The sequence below is a fragment of the Panthera pardus genome, unplaced genomic scaffold (assembly GCF_024362965.1).
Source record: "Panthera pardus isolate Hobbes unplaced genomic scaffold, ASM2436296v1 HiC_scaffold_25, whole genome shotgun sequence".
Classification (NCBI taxonomy): domain Eukaryota; kingdom Metazoa; phylum Chordata; class Mammalia; order Carnivora; family Felidae; genus Panthera; species Panthera pardus.
This window is the reverse complement of record NW_026526821.1, coordinates 34,287,490-34,300,645: the sequence shown is the minus strand read 5'-3', so window position 1 is coordinate 34,300,645 and position 13,156 is coordinate 34,287,490. Positions and strand designations below refer to the sequence as shown.

The 13,156-nt window shown below is 38.1% G+C and overlaps 1 protein-coding gene across 3 annotated transcripts in view; it reads right to left on the bottom strand.

Annotated features, from left to right (window-relative positions):
• PLCB1 (phospholipase C beta 1) overlaps window positions 1–13,156 on the bottom strand; it is a 696,728-nt gene that overhangs the window by 464,313 nt on the left and 219,259 nt on the right. The window lies entirely within an intron of this gene.

The window sequence follows — 13,156 nt, the reverse complement described above, 5'->3', positions numbered from 1 at the left end:
TAACTGCTATGGGAGTCAACAGAGAAAAGAAAGTTTTTCCCCCAGGGCTCAGAAAAAGTCCATGAAGGAGTCACTGAGCATGGAGAAAAGGAGTTGGAAGGCATAACACTGGAAAATATCTAGACAAGAAAGGACCAGAGGTTTGGACAGAACCTTGAGGTATGGATGCTTAGAAATGCTTAGAGATGGAGAACACTGCAGGGGAAAAGGGTAGGGAGGCAGAAGGGGATAGAGAGGCACCCGGGAAGAAGGAACAGCACAGGGAAAATGTAATGGCAGCATGGGAGGGGATTTTCACAGGTAACATTCAGAGTTCCATTACTGGGGCCTAGAACGTATGAAGAAAAGTCATGGGAGATGATACCAGAAAGGGATATGGGCAAAAGGATGGAAACCCTGAGAGTCCAGCTAAGGACACTGAGCCATGAGTGTTGTGACAATGCACATCGCCAAGTTAACAGGAGACTCTACGCTGGCGAGATGGAGCTGCATTGCAATGAACAGTCATGCATCTGACTCATGCTGACAATGAGACAGCTGGACGCAGGCCTCTAATCCCCTTCTTCTTACAGGAGGCACTGCAGCATCATTCTGCTGCTCAGAACCTCTAAACACGAGTGGGTGTAATTTCTTATGGGCCCTAATATCCCCAAGTACTTGTAGTTGGGGTTCCCAGACAATTCCTTCAAATAGCTGCCACCAGTTCCAAATGTTCCATGTAAAAGGGTCTCATTATTTTCCTGCACTTGAGGTTGATTTCATGATTGCAGTCACAGGGGTGGGGGTGGAGTCTGTCCACTGGCATGAAAGACCACACAGCAGGTCCAACAGAACACGTGGCTCCAGCGCACTTATATGTGAAGCCCAAGCTTCACAGCTTGTTCTTGTGAACAAGAAACAGGGCCTTCTTTTCTTTTGCTCACCCTGGACTTATAAGTTTGCTTGTCCCCATTTTAGTGGATCCCTTAACCCATTCCTTGCCAGGTGTGACTGTTGGAAATCCTCCCAAACCCTGGGGTGTGAGGAGAGCAACCCAGCAAAGATCTTGCAGGATAGAAGATCTGGTACTACAATTCCTCTAAGGCTGTACCGTCCGCAATAGTGAAGGTCACCTTATCAGTGTTAGAAAAGAATGGTATCAATGCTGGACTCAATGATTCACTTAGGCAAATGCATAAGGAAGTCCTCAGACTCGAGGCGATGGAACAGCTGGTCTGGGTCTGTTACCTCCACAGCAAGACAACCAAAACCCGTGCTGGAAGGAGAGAAGCAGGAAGAGCACTAAGCTTGAAGAAGCTTCAACCAGAAGACCAGAACCAAGTGGACATTTGAGAGACAGGAGATCAAATGAAGGTAGAGGTAACTGGAAGAAAGATGAAAGCCATAACATGGAGGTAGAATTGTCTACAGGGAAGAGAGGAGTCATAAACAGCCCTAGGGTTTCCATATTCCCCATTGGGACTTGGAAGTTTGGGCAAAATGATAATGAATTTTGGAGATGTTGGTGTGAGGGGTTCATCCAAGTAGAAATGCCAGTCATTAGTTCAATGGTGCATTATTTGTCAAATGCTGCTATGTGGCAGGTACCGGCTTGGTACTGAGGAACGACACCAACAATGCAGAAAACAGCTGTTTTGATCAGCTCATGCACAAAACCACTTATTATACTTTAAAGGAGACATTTCAAAGTACACTGAGACATGGGCTACAAAGGACTATGGCATCTTTTCAGCTAATACACGAGGGTGAGAAACAGTTTGCCAGCCTTATAATTCTGTGTTCTGGTCGGGAAGGAGGGTTAGAGGAAGAGGAAACAGTAGGTGCAAATGCACAGAGGCAGGAATTGTGTGCAGAAAACTACAAGCCATGGGAGATACACAGCAGGGATGCGTGGACAGTTATCACAAACGCTTGGGACTTGGTAGTTATTACATGTGTGTCCTCTTTAAAATTATCCATAAAATGCTGACATTTATGTTTGTCACACTTTTCCATATATGTTACATGATGTTTTCCATATATGCAGAATAAAATCATACACACATACATAACACATTTACCTCATCTTATATCATGGTTTTCTATCGAAGGAAATTCCTTCCAGTTGAGCAAACAAAGCCTTAAACTCTAATTGTTTATACACACAAAACCCAAAGTGACTTCACAAAGAACTAGATCTTAGCAGGAGTCATTATATAGACTTTTATATTACAGATAATGAACACTGTTTTCTACTCTCAGCTCAAGAGGAAATGTTCATTCCCCAAGTCACAGAGGGGTACTTAACGCTAGCTGCCCTGGGGATTCATTCCGATACCACAGCGTCTAAGAAATTTCTCTCGCCTGTGTGTAAAATTGTGTGTGTAGGAAAACCACCGCAGGGCACCATCAACGTGGGTAATGTGGCATGGGAAAGACCCAGGTGGAAAAGCTGTCCAATGGACTCATTCGAGTAGAAAGCGATGATTAAAATAGTGTCTCCCACTTCTATTAACACGCAACAGCTACCCCCCTGGGGTTTAACTACATTCTATTCTCGCTTCCACTAAAAAGAAAATGAGGAACCCAATGCACAGGACCACAATATGTTGCTTATGTCATTAAAACTTTTTCTAGGTTAATTTTCTCCAGTTAATAGTTTTAACAATTTACTCTCATTATTAGAAAGCAGTGAAATGGTCCCTTTCTCGGTTCATTTAAGAGATACTGATTTCCGGCTTTATGGAATTCACTATCTTTTACTCATTAAGAGAGGAAGGTCACATGATGTTTAAGTAGAAAACCTGAGTTTGAGGAAGGGCCCTAAAATTAACTGGTCATGTATCCAACCAATCATGGGACACATCAAGCGTCAACTGTATCATCTATAAAATGAGTATGATAACACTTTCTATACCCATGGCTCTCAAAGCTTAGCTTGCATGACAGTCATCTGGAAAACTTGTTAAAACAGACTGGCTGGGTGCCATCCATCAGTTTCTGGATCAGCCGGACTGGGATAGACCTGAGAATCTGCATCTCTAATAAGTTCTCAGGTGATGTGGATGCTGTTGGTCCATAGACCACACCAGTGCTTGTCAAAGCACTGATATATACTCGTTCGTGGGGTTGTTATTATAAGGCTTTTTAGATGAACATGACTGATAAAATTATACATTACTTATATGTTATAATATGTTGTATGAAGAATCGACATCTGTCATTTCTTTATACAGATAAGTGTGAAATAAAAATATTTTACCTCCTGAGTGCAAAAGTGTGCCTTGTGGTGAATCTAGGCTTCAATTTAATTGAAGAAAAACTACTGAATGACAAATGGCATCAACACCTACTCTAATAAGGGTTCTTAGCATTAAATTTCACCCTATAAAAGCAAATGTCTCTGTTCAAAAATTCAAGCAATCACTGAAATTGCTCTATGTTTGCTGAAAATGCTATGCTATATAACCTTTGCTTTATACTTAATAATATTAAAGATATCTTTAGAAAAGCAAAAGAAGGAAATTGGTTCTCTTTCACCTCTAAGCCCATCCAACAATGAAAAGAGGATTGGGGTGCCCTACCTTGGCCAGTAAAGGAAGGATGGACTAGTAGACCCGCTTTATTTCCAAGGCATACAGTGGCCCCCTACAGAGCTTGGAGACCACACTCCTAGGACCCCCCATCCCCATATATCCACTAAAGTGTTGACAGATGTACCTTCTCCCTTTGTCAGTACAGATGAAAGTGAATTAACAGTAATCAAGTACTTATTTTTGATATTTTGAATGAGTGATGAGAAACGCTAAGGGAAGACCAAATTATCTCTGATGTTTACTATTCAGCAGAAAGATTTCAATCCATCAGCCATGAACCCACTGTGAGGTAGATGAGCCATGAAATGCACTGCAAACTCAGGAAAGAATACAGTTTAAAAACCAACTCTTTTCCGGAATACCAATTTCTGTGCATTGTCACCAAATTCCATTAGTCACCCGATATAATAACGTACTTGAAGTTCACACAATATATAATCAGAGCAGCAATTACAGTCACAAACATTTCACAGAGAAGATATTAATGGCTGGGCATGTGGGGAGGGTGATTATGGATACCTCCACATGTGGTATATTCATTAAGTTCAACTTCGATCTACCAAAAGTAGAAGACATTAATATGTTTTATTGACTGTCAAACCTCCCTAAAATGCCCAATGTTAAAGAAAAAAAAACTATTTTGGAATCCTTTAATGAAGGGTTTTAATTTAAAGAGAAGCAGATGAAGCAGACTCAATTCTTTGTTCCTTTACTTTATTCCACTTCTGAGGGAGTAAAAATCTGTGTAGTGTACCTCTCAGTAAAAAAAAAATCCCCGCACTCTCTCCCACTCTCTTATTTCCTTTGTTCTCTAGCCTTCATTTTTGTCTTTTTTCCCCAAAGTCTGTATTGGATCCTCAGTGTATGAAACACCGATGGAAATGAGGTGCACAGGTTATCAAAACCAACCACAGCAGAGAAAAGAGAAAGATGATACAACTGGGTTTCTTTATTGAAACCAAGCTAGGTTTAAAATGGTGAAAATGCCATAAAACTAGGGAGCAGAAAACTTGGAATTATCATTTGTAATCTGTGCATTATTAAGCCCCTTACTACAGATGTTTGTGCCTTGTATCTTTGTCTGTCAAACAGAGAAGCAGATGCCAGCAACACCTTCTTCATCGGGCTGCTATTAAATCAAGTGAAGTATTAAGCTAAGATCTCCACTTAACAGGAAAGAACTATTGTGTACATATAACATCTTATGCTTGCAACATTTCCCATTCTGGGTGAAAGAGAAAAGATGCTAGTGGAAAAGGCTAAAATGGATAGGTAACGCATCTAGAAGAAAAACACAGAATGCAAATAAACAAAAGAATAGTATCTGAAAATCTAAAACCCCAGAGATATTTTATAAAACCTTGAAACCAAAATAAGAAAGACCACTTCTAGAGAAAACCAATTTTCACATTTGTGGTTCACAGTTAAATGCAAAATTAGATTAACATTTGAAATGGAGAAGAAACAATGACATAGTTCATGGGTTATGGGTTGTATTGTAATTATTGACATAGTCTGAGCCAATAAAATAAAAACTGAAAAATTACAGTGATTCAATGAGAGGTTCCTATCACTAAAGGAGGCAAAGTCAAAGTAATATACTAATAATAGCAATAGTAACCATGACTATTAACAATGGACAACCAACAATATGCCAAGAATTGTAAGAGATAATATTGGCATACATTATCTCATCAGGCTCTACAACACCACTGTGACATGAGTATGACAGCTTCCATTGTGCAAATGAGAGAACTGATGGAAAAGTTGAGTGACAACTGTTGTTCGGTTCTACAATGGCATCACAAATCTCAGCGTCTTGCCTACCTGATGTAAGCAGAACTCCTAGGTGGCCACCATGATTCCTGTGCCCTGATCCAGGCCTTTGTCCAATCTTCACCCTTTGAATGTGGTCAGCACCCAAGACTTGCTTTCAGCCAACAGAATATGGCACAGGTGAGAGGCTATCATTCCCATGATGATGTTACTTTATATGGCAAATGTGAAGATTTTGCAAGTATAATTAAAGTCTTCAATCAAGTGCCTTAAACTTAACCAAAGGGAGGTATCCTGGGTGAGTCTCTCCAAAGAGGATTTAGGAGTGAGAGACCTGAAGCTGCAGAGATGATCACCTGTTTCCTGTGTTGTGTGTTGTCTAAGAATTAAAGGGCAGAGTCTGAACAGAATTGTGTCAACAACCTGAATGAGCTTGGAAGAAGAACTCCAGCTCCAGATGAGAACACAGCCCAGTAGACGCCTTTAATGCAGCCTGTAAGACTCCAAGTAGGTGAGACCCTGAACTACTAAAACTGTAAAATAAAAAATGGTTGTTGTTTCAAGCCACTAAGTTTCCAGTAATGTGTTTTGCAGCCGTAGATAACAAATATGCTGCCCCCATTGTTTCCATATTTTAATGCACTTAATTAAAAAGGGATGTAAATGAATTCACATACCTTGGCACTCCACCCAGCATAAAAATGATTGCAATACTGTCATCATTTTTGAATATGACCTACAGGAAACAATTACTCTAATGGAATCACAGACTTATGGTGCTGGGACAGATTGCAGATTAGGAAACTGAGACCAAAAGAAAACATATCAATTACCCCATATCACTGAGACTGAGTAAAAATGGAAAAAGAATCCCCATTCTCCCAGACCTATTTTTTTCTTCTAAAGAATTATTTTTCAATATTGACAAAGTAGCAGGAATATTAACTGAGTGATCCAATTTTAAAAAGAACACAGTTTTGTTCATGTACAAGGAAAAAAATATTATGATACATAGAATATGGCACTAATTTTAACAGGCCGTGTCCCCACGAGGCAGCGTGAAATTTATTGGCAAATATCTAATTTTTTCTGTGGAAAACCAAAAACATAGTTTAGCCCCTAGTTATGAAAGAGCCAAATTTCCTTCTTACTTCCTTCTTTAGCTCCCTGAGAAACTTCTATATATTCATGTAATAATAAAAATTGTTTAAGTTAAAGCTGTTGTAAGCCAACATAAAATTATATCCATAGCACCAAAGCTTTATTAGGACATAAAATTAATAAAACAATCCCAACAGCATTTATGTCTATAACTGGATGCATATATAACCTAATGCATCAATGGACTAGGCAGGTCAGGGGAGGGAGGTCGCGGATGGGGTGGAGCAGGGACAGAAATGCCATACATGATTCCAAGGTTCTAGAGCATTAGTATCTTCTCGCAACTGTTTAAAATGATGAATGAAAACGGGTATAATTTAAAACAATACTAATTGGCTTTATTTTAACTTTACATCACTGACACTATTTAAAAAAAAAAAACAGAAAAACCTCTGCATAATCACTGTGGAAACCTGTATATGCTCTAAAGTTGAATAAAATCAGGAACATACTGGATGCTTATAACCAATATATTTTATTTTCCTATGTCTAATTTATTAACAGGCATGGAGGGATTCACCACATTCTTACAGAGAAGTATGGTATCGCATTTGTTACGGACTGAAAATATTTTTTTTAATTATGACAACAGTGATAAAGATTGCATTGTCACAGTTTTCTATTATGCCTGTGCTCAACAAAAGTCCTCATTTCAGGCCAATAAGATTAATTAGAAAGAATATCCATCACTTGGCAAATAGTTTCATAAATGCTTAAAACTCTCTTTGTGGATATTTTGTGGGAGCCTACAATCTGATCTCCATAAAAAGTCACTTGCAATGAAATATGGAAGTGATATACATTAATCAGGCACATAAGCTGTTTCCACTTGAAAAGTCCAGATGATGTACATGTAGCCAGCTTTTCCCTTTAAATCGTCTAAAATGTTATCTCTGGTCTACACCTATTTCACTATGGATAAACAGCCACCTAAGCTTTTTTATCTGGTAGTGCAAGCTACTTTAGTCCTTTAACCTTACCTTAATGTAATATTTGAGCATAGCACCTATCTGCTTATATGAATTAAATTCTTTCATTTCCCTAACTCCGTGGTTCTTAAAGTGTGGTCCCTGGAATACTATCAGCACCAATAACACCTTGGAATATGTGAAAAACACAAATTCTCAGGTTCCACCATAGACTAGCTGAATCAGAACCTCTGAGGTGGAGCCCAGAATCTATACTTTAATTAAGCTTTGGGGTGATTCAGATGCAAAGTGGAATTTGAGAACTGTGTCCTAGATATTAAATGAAGACAGCAACTGCCCATAGAAAAGACAAATTAACCAGGGCTACAGCTTATTGTAGGACAGTCTGTAGGACACTGGACATGCTACCCAGATCCATTTAAAAAATAACTGCCTCGGAGTCATATAAGCAATTACAGATCTGATAATATAACTGAAAAAAGTCTTCTTCGTACTAGTGTCTTCAGCAGTACCATCAATATCACTATAGACTGAAGCAGTGATTTCACTTTGGACCCTAGAGACTAGAAAAGTCAAGGGGAGGACCTAAACATGCTTGGCCTATTTCCAGATGTGTTGATTCAACCCTATACATGACACATCTGGGCTGACAACTGAAATATCCTTTTTCTTTTTTTTTTTAATGTTTATTTATTATTTTTGAGAGAGTACAAGCCAGGGAGGGGCAGAGAGAACAGGACAGAGTATCTGAAGTGGGCCTGGACTGATAGCAGAAAGCCTGATGCAGGGCTTGAACTCACCATCCGTCAGATCATGACCTAAGCCAAAGTCAGACGCTCAATTGACTGAGCCACCCAGGTGCCCCACGCCCCACATTTTCTCTTTTTTTTTTTTTTGAAGAAAATTTTTTTTAAATGTTTATTTATTTTTGAGAGAGAGAGATAAGACAGAGTATGAGTGGGGGAGGGACACAGAGAGAAGGAGACACAGAATCTGAAGCAGGCTCCAGACTCTGAGCTGTCAGCACAGAGCCCTACACAGGTTCAAACTCACGAGAGTCTTTTCTCTTTAATCACATTCTCATGGCATGCCTAGTGACCTCCAAATTTTCTTAAGTATGTGAAAATGGTATTTATTCTTGCCTTCCCTGGTAGCCACTTTGTAAATTCCATGCAGATAGACTCATTTTTCTCCTTCAGCTATTTATTCCAACATATATCACATATTTTTCTGCCTTAAGGTATGTGTTTTATCCTGCCAGGCTCCTTCCCATGTACTAGCAACTAAAATATTTTTTTAAGGCTTAATAGAAATTTACTGCTTCATCAAGGACATTCTAAGGCTTAAAAAAAACCAAAAAACTATGATTCATGGAAATTAAACAGCACACTCTTGAAAAATGAATGGATCAAAGAAAAAAAATCAAAGGGAAATTAGAAACTATCTTGAGATAAACAAAGATGAAAACAAAATATACCAGAACTTATGGGATGCAACAAAAGCAGCAACCACAGGATTTTGATGACCTTTTAATCTCACAGGACATCCTGAATATAAGGAGTTAATCTACCTTCCAAAATGAGATTTTAAGTTGACATATATTTTTTAAGTTGACATATATTAAGTTGACAATATTTTAAGTTGACAGGTATGCAATAATATGGCACTTATTTTTTTCTTTTCAAAGAAGACTTGCTTTTTCAGATCACTTGTGGTTTTCTGGTAAGACAAAGAAATCCAACTGAGATTTTTCCCCATGCTAATTAATAGGGATAAGGCCTGGATATGTCTAATGGGGAGTGTTTTCCCCAGAAGAACATTCACTGAGTTGATCAACAAATCATCCTCAATGTCCTGCCTATGTGCTGTAAATTCATCAGAAGTAAACTCCTTTTCTTTCAACTGTTGATCAATCTCAACACTAATGCAAGTACACAAAAGAGGCTAGCTCTTCATATCAAGAACTATAAACGATTGAATAAGCTCACTAAATCCAGGCTCATTTTCCAGTTACTCAGAAAATTTTCATAAAGCTCCTCTAGAAAGTCTGATGCCCACCTGGATCATTGCTGGTCCCCTTTACCAGTTAAATACACCCCCCACCCCAGTGTTTGCACACTTCTTTCCTAACAGTTGACAGCTATAGCCTTTGATTACCTTTGGCCTAGTAGAGCCACTAACCCAGATGCAGAGACAGCAGGAACTGTCCTGGGAGACTATTTCCCCTCAGAGAGCTCCTATCCCATGACAACCAGGTACAGAAGCATAAAAGCCCAGCAATCTTGCCTTTGGGCAGAGCAAACCCCCAGGTTGAGGTGGGGACTTCAATTCAAAGCTCACCATTGGTTGGCTTCTTCCTCTTAACTCTCCTTTCCTCCATTCTCTGATGGCTTCTCTAGGAGGCCTTGCTTAATAAATCTCTTGCAAACAACCACTTACATTTGGGTTTGTTTGGAGAATATGACCCAAGACAGCTATCATTTACAAATAATCAACTTAGAAAACAACGTTAAACTTAAAAATATTCTGAATCATGGTTTTTAAAAAATCACATTTTTATGTTAATCCTTCTCTTCAGCTTTTGATAGATTTTTGTATATTTCTGGAATTCTCAAATTTTCTGTAAAAATAATCACAATCATTATAAATCCACTAAATGAGCATTCTTTCAGAGAGTTCTCAGTCACTGTATGCTGTATTTTATCTTGTATTATTCTTAATCAGATTTTAAAATACTTTGTTTCCTGGGAAATGGACATATGAGTATATATCATCTAATCTGATGTGTAAATAGTTTTCTCAAAGGTTCTGCCACACCACATCATAATCAAGAGTCAGTGCCTGATTCTAAAGGAGAAATATTTCTTCCCTGAAAAAAAAAAAAAGTAAAACTATAAAAAGCATCAGCTTACCTAATTCCCAAACCAGAGTTCATTTTTGTCATATTCAGAGCTAAAAAGAAGTATGTTCTTATCCACTATATTTTAGGTCACTTTCCTTTTGGTAAAGATTTATTCCAGTTTCAACCACCTACTACTCGAGCTTTTTTTTTTTTTTAATTGGAAACACACAAATTTTACTCTAAAGATGAATAAAAAAGATTCATTTCATAATTCCATCAAAACTTTACTGAAAAATGAATGAAGATGACTTTTCATAAAGTTTTCATATAGACAGCATTACTTTTCTAGGTATTCTCACAAACAGTATTAATTTAGAATTACCACCTCTCTGTGAATGGAGAGGGAGTAAGTGAAACACAATCAGAGTTGGACTCAGAGTGGGATGAGGTCAGATTTGAAAGACAACACATGGGAAGACTGTGAAACTGAAGAGTTACAGTCCTTGAGAGGAGAGAGCTGTAGGAAGAAGGGAAAGAAAAGACCTGGTAATCATTAAGAGATCAAGCTAATATTTACTGCAAGGCAAAAGTTCAAGGACAAGTGACTACAGAAGACTTACCCACCAGGAATTTTGGGCTAACTCAGAGTTGGCCCAGATGTAGAAGAGAGAGATGAAATTGGGAGTTAAAATTGTCCATACACAAATAAGACTTCAGTTGCTAATGTGGAAAGGAGGAAATTTTTATGATCTTTCTATGAGTTCATTAAAAAGTGAAATGTTTTACAAGAGAGTGAAAGATTTTGTTACCAGAGTAAGATCTGGACAGATCTGGGAGGTGGGCAGTGGGCTACTTGTCAAGAGGAAGTTTGAGCAAATGATCTTTTTGGAGTTCTTGAGCTTAGAGCCAAAAAGGGAACAAAGGAGCAATATAGCTATACGTTTCACATTTGTACTACATAACAATGAGAAGGAAAATATCGTGTAAAAACTCTTTTACAAGGCCTTATGTTTACTCCAATTTCAGTTTCAGAACAGTAGGCAGGAACAAAGCAAAGAAAGACAACTAATAAAAGACATTTATCTCCTTCCAATACATCTTGGTCTTGACTTTCACAAGAAATTCCCTAAGGGAACCAACCATTTACTACCTTTATTAAAAAGGTTGCAAGGTGGCAACACAGTGAAGCTTATTTCTATCAATTGGTGAGAAATATAGAATCTCTCAAAAATTCAATGACAGGAAATTTGAAATGAGAATAAACAAAGATGGAGTTAAGGAAAGAGAATGCTAGTACAAGTGACAGAGAGACCAATGTATAAGTTGAATTAAACTGCAGCCTGGAAAAAAAATAAATGAATTAAGTAGATTCTTAGCTAATGTGAACAAATAAGGCAAAAGCATTTAAAATATTTTTTTCTGTAATAGTCTATAGTTTTCTGATATATGTCAAAAGATATTCCTGGAAAGAAAGCTCAGAAGGAAGGAAGGAAGGAAGGAAGGAAGGAAGGAAGGAAGGAAGGAGGGAGGGAAGGAAAGAAGAAAGAGGACAGGAGCAAGGAGGCTAAAGAGGAACAAAGGGGCATGCCATCTCTCCTAGCTAGTGAGATTATGGCACTAGAGTACACGGAAAGCCAATACACTGGGAACATCTCCTAAATTGGCCATTCCTATAGGGAGTCAGGGCAGGAAGGAGGGACACAATAGTGTAAATGGGGAAGAAGGGAAAGAAACAGAAGGGCCCCATCTGCTCCTTGATGATGATGGCAGTTGTAAAGAGATGATTCCTTGAAAAACTGAGGGCACTGACCTTGAGTTTCTATACATGCTTACACATGAACTTCACCTATTCAAAGGCAGAAGAATACTCTGAAAACACACAGAAGCCATAGAATGGTGCCAAGAAAGACAACCACAAAAGTCAGTCTTTGGATAACTTTTCTGAAATATTAACTTGGACAATAAAATAGGGAGCAGTTGAAGAGTGGAATTGCTCTAAAAGAAAATTGTCTTTGGCAAAATGCTGGGAGAATTTCTTTGTATCCTCTTCTTCCTTCAAATCAAGACATTCTCATGTTTAATGCCTCCTTTGTAAATAGGGTTAAGAAAAAAAATAATTGTACTAGACTTTTTCATCAAGGGCAAAATAGAAGAAATAATCATTAGCTTCCTTTGCTGCTTGATTACTACCTTCCTAGTGTGTGAGGGATCTCGTTCCAGATCATCTCCTCAAAGAATCACATTATTGATCAACATCATTGTTCGTCTTTGGAAGTGAGTCCTATTTGCCAAGTCCATACTTTCAAAATGGAATCCACTGTAACTCTTGTCCCTTCATTCCACAATTTTTCATTTATGATAAATTAATTTATTCTCTAGAGTCTAGAACAACTGAATTTCATAATCTCCTGTGAAGCCTAAATTTTGACCAGGTTCACTATCCCTGGGTATATAATCTTTCTGAACAAATAACTCATGAGTCCTTAACATAAGTATTGAACATTCAAGGGACAGATCATTTTTGCATTATTGCACATTATATTTCTTCTTCTTAGATAAAAATAAATAAATCTTCCTCAGAATTACTTACTCTGTAAGAAAGTAAATACCCAGGACAAAATTCTTAAGTTTGTATAGCTCAAATCCTGGATTCATGTTTAGTGAAAATATTCCATATTGTAATTTTCTTGCTACTTTCCATAATGTGTGAGCAACTTATTCCCTATGCACCTTTGGCCTAATCCCTCCAATCACTCAAATAACCAATTTGTCTTCTTTTGGCACCATTATAAACACCTACTGTGTTTCACAACCTAGGTTATTTGGGTTTTCAATTTTGAGTCAGATGAATCACATTTGCTCTATGTGGGTCA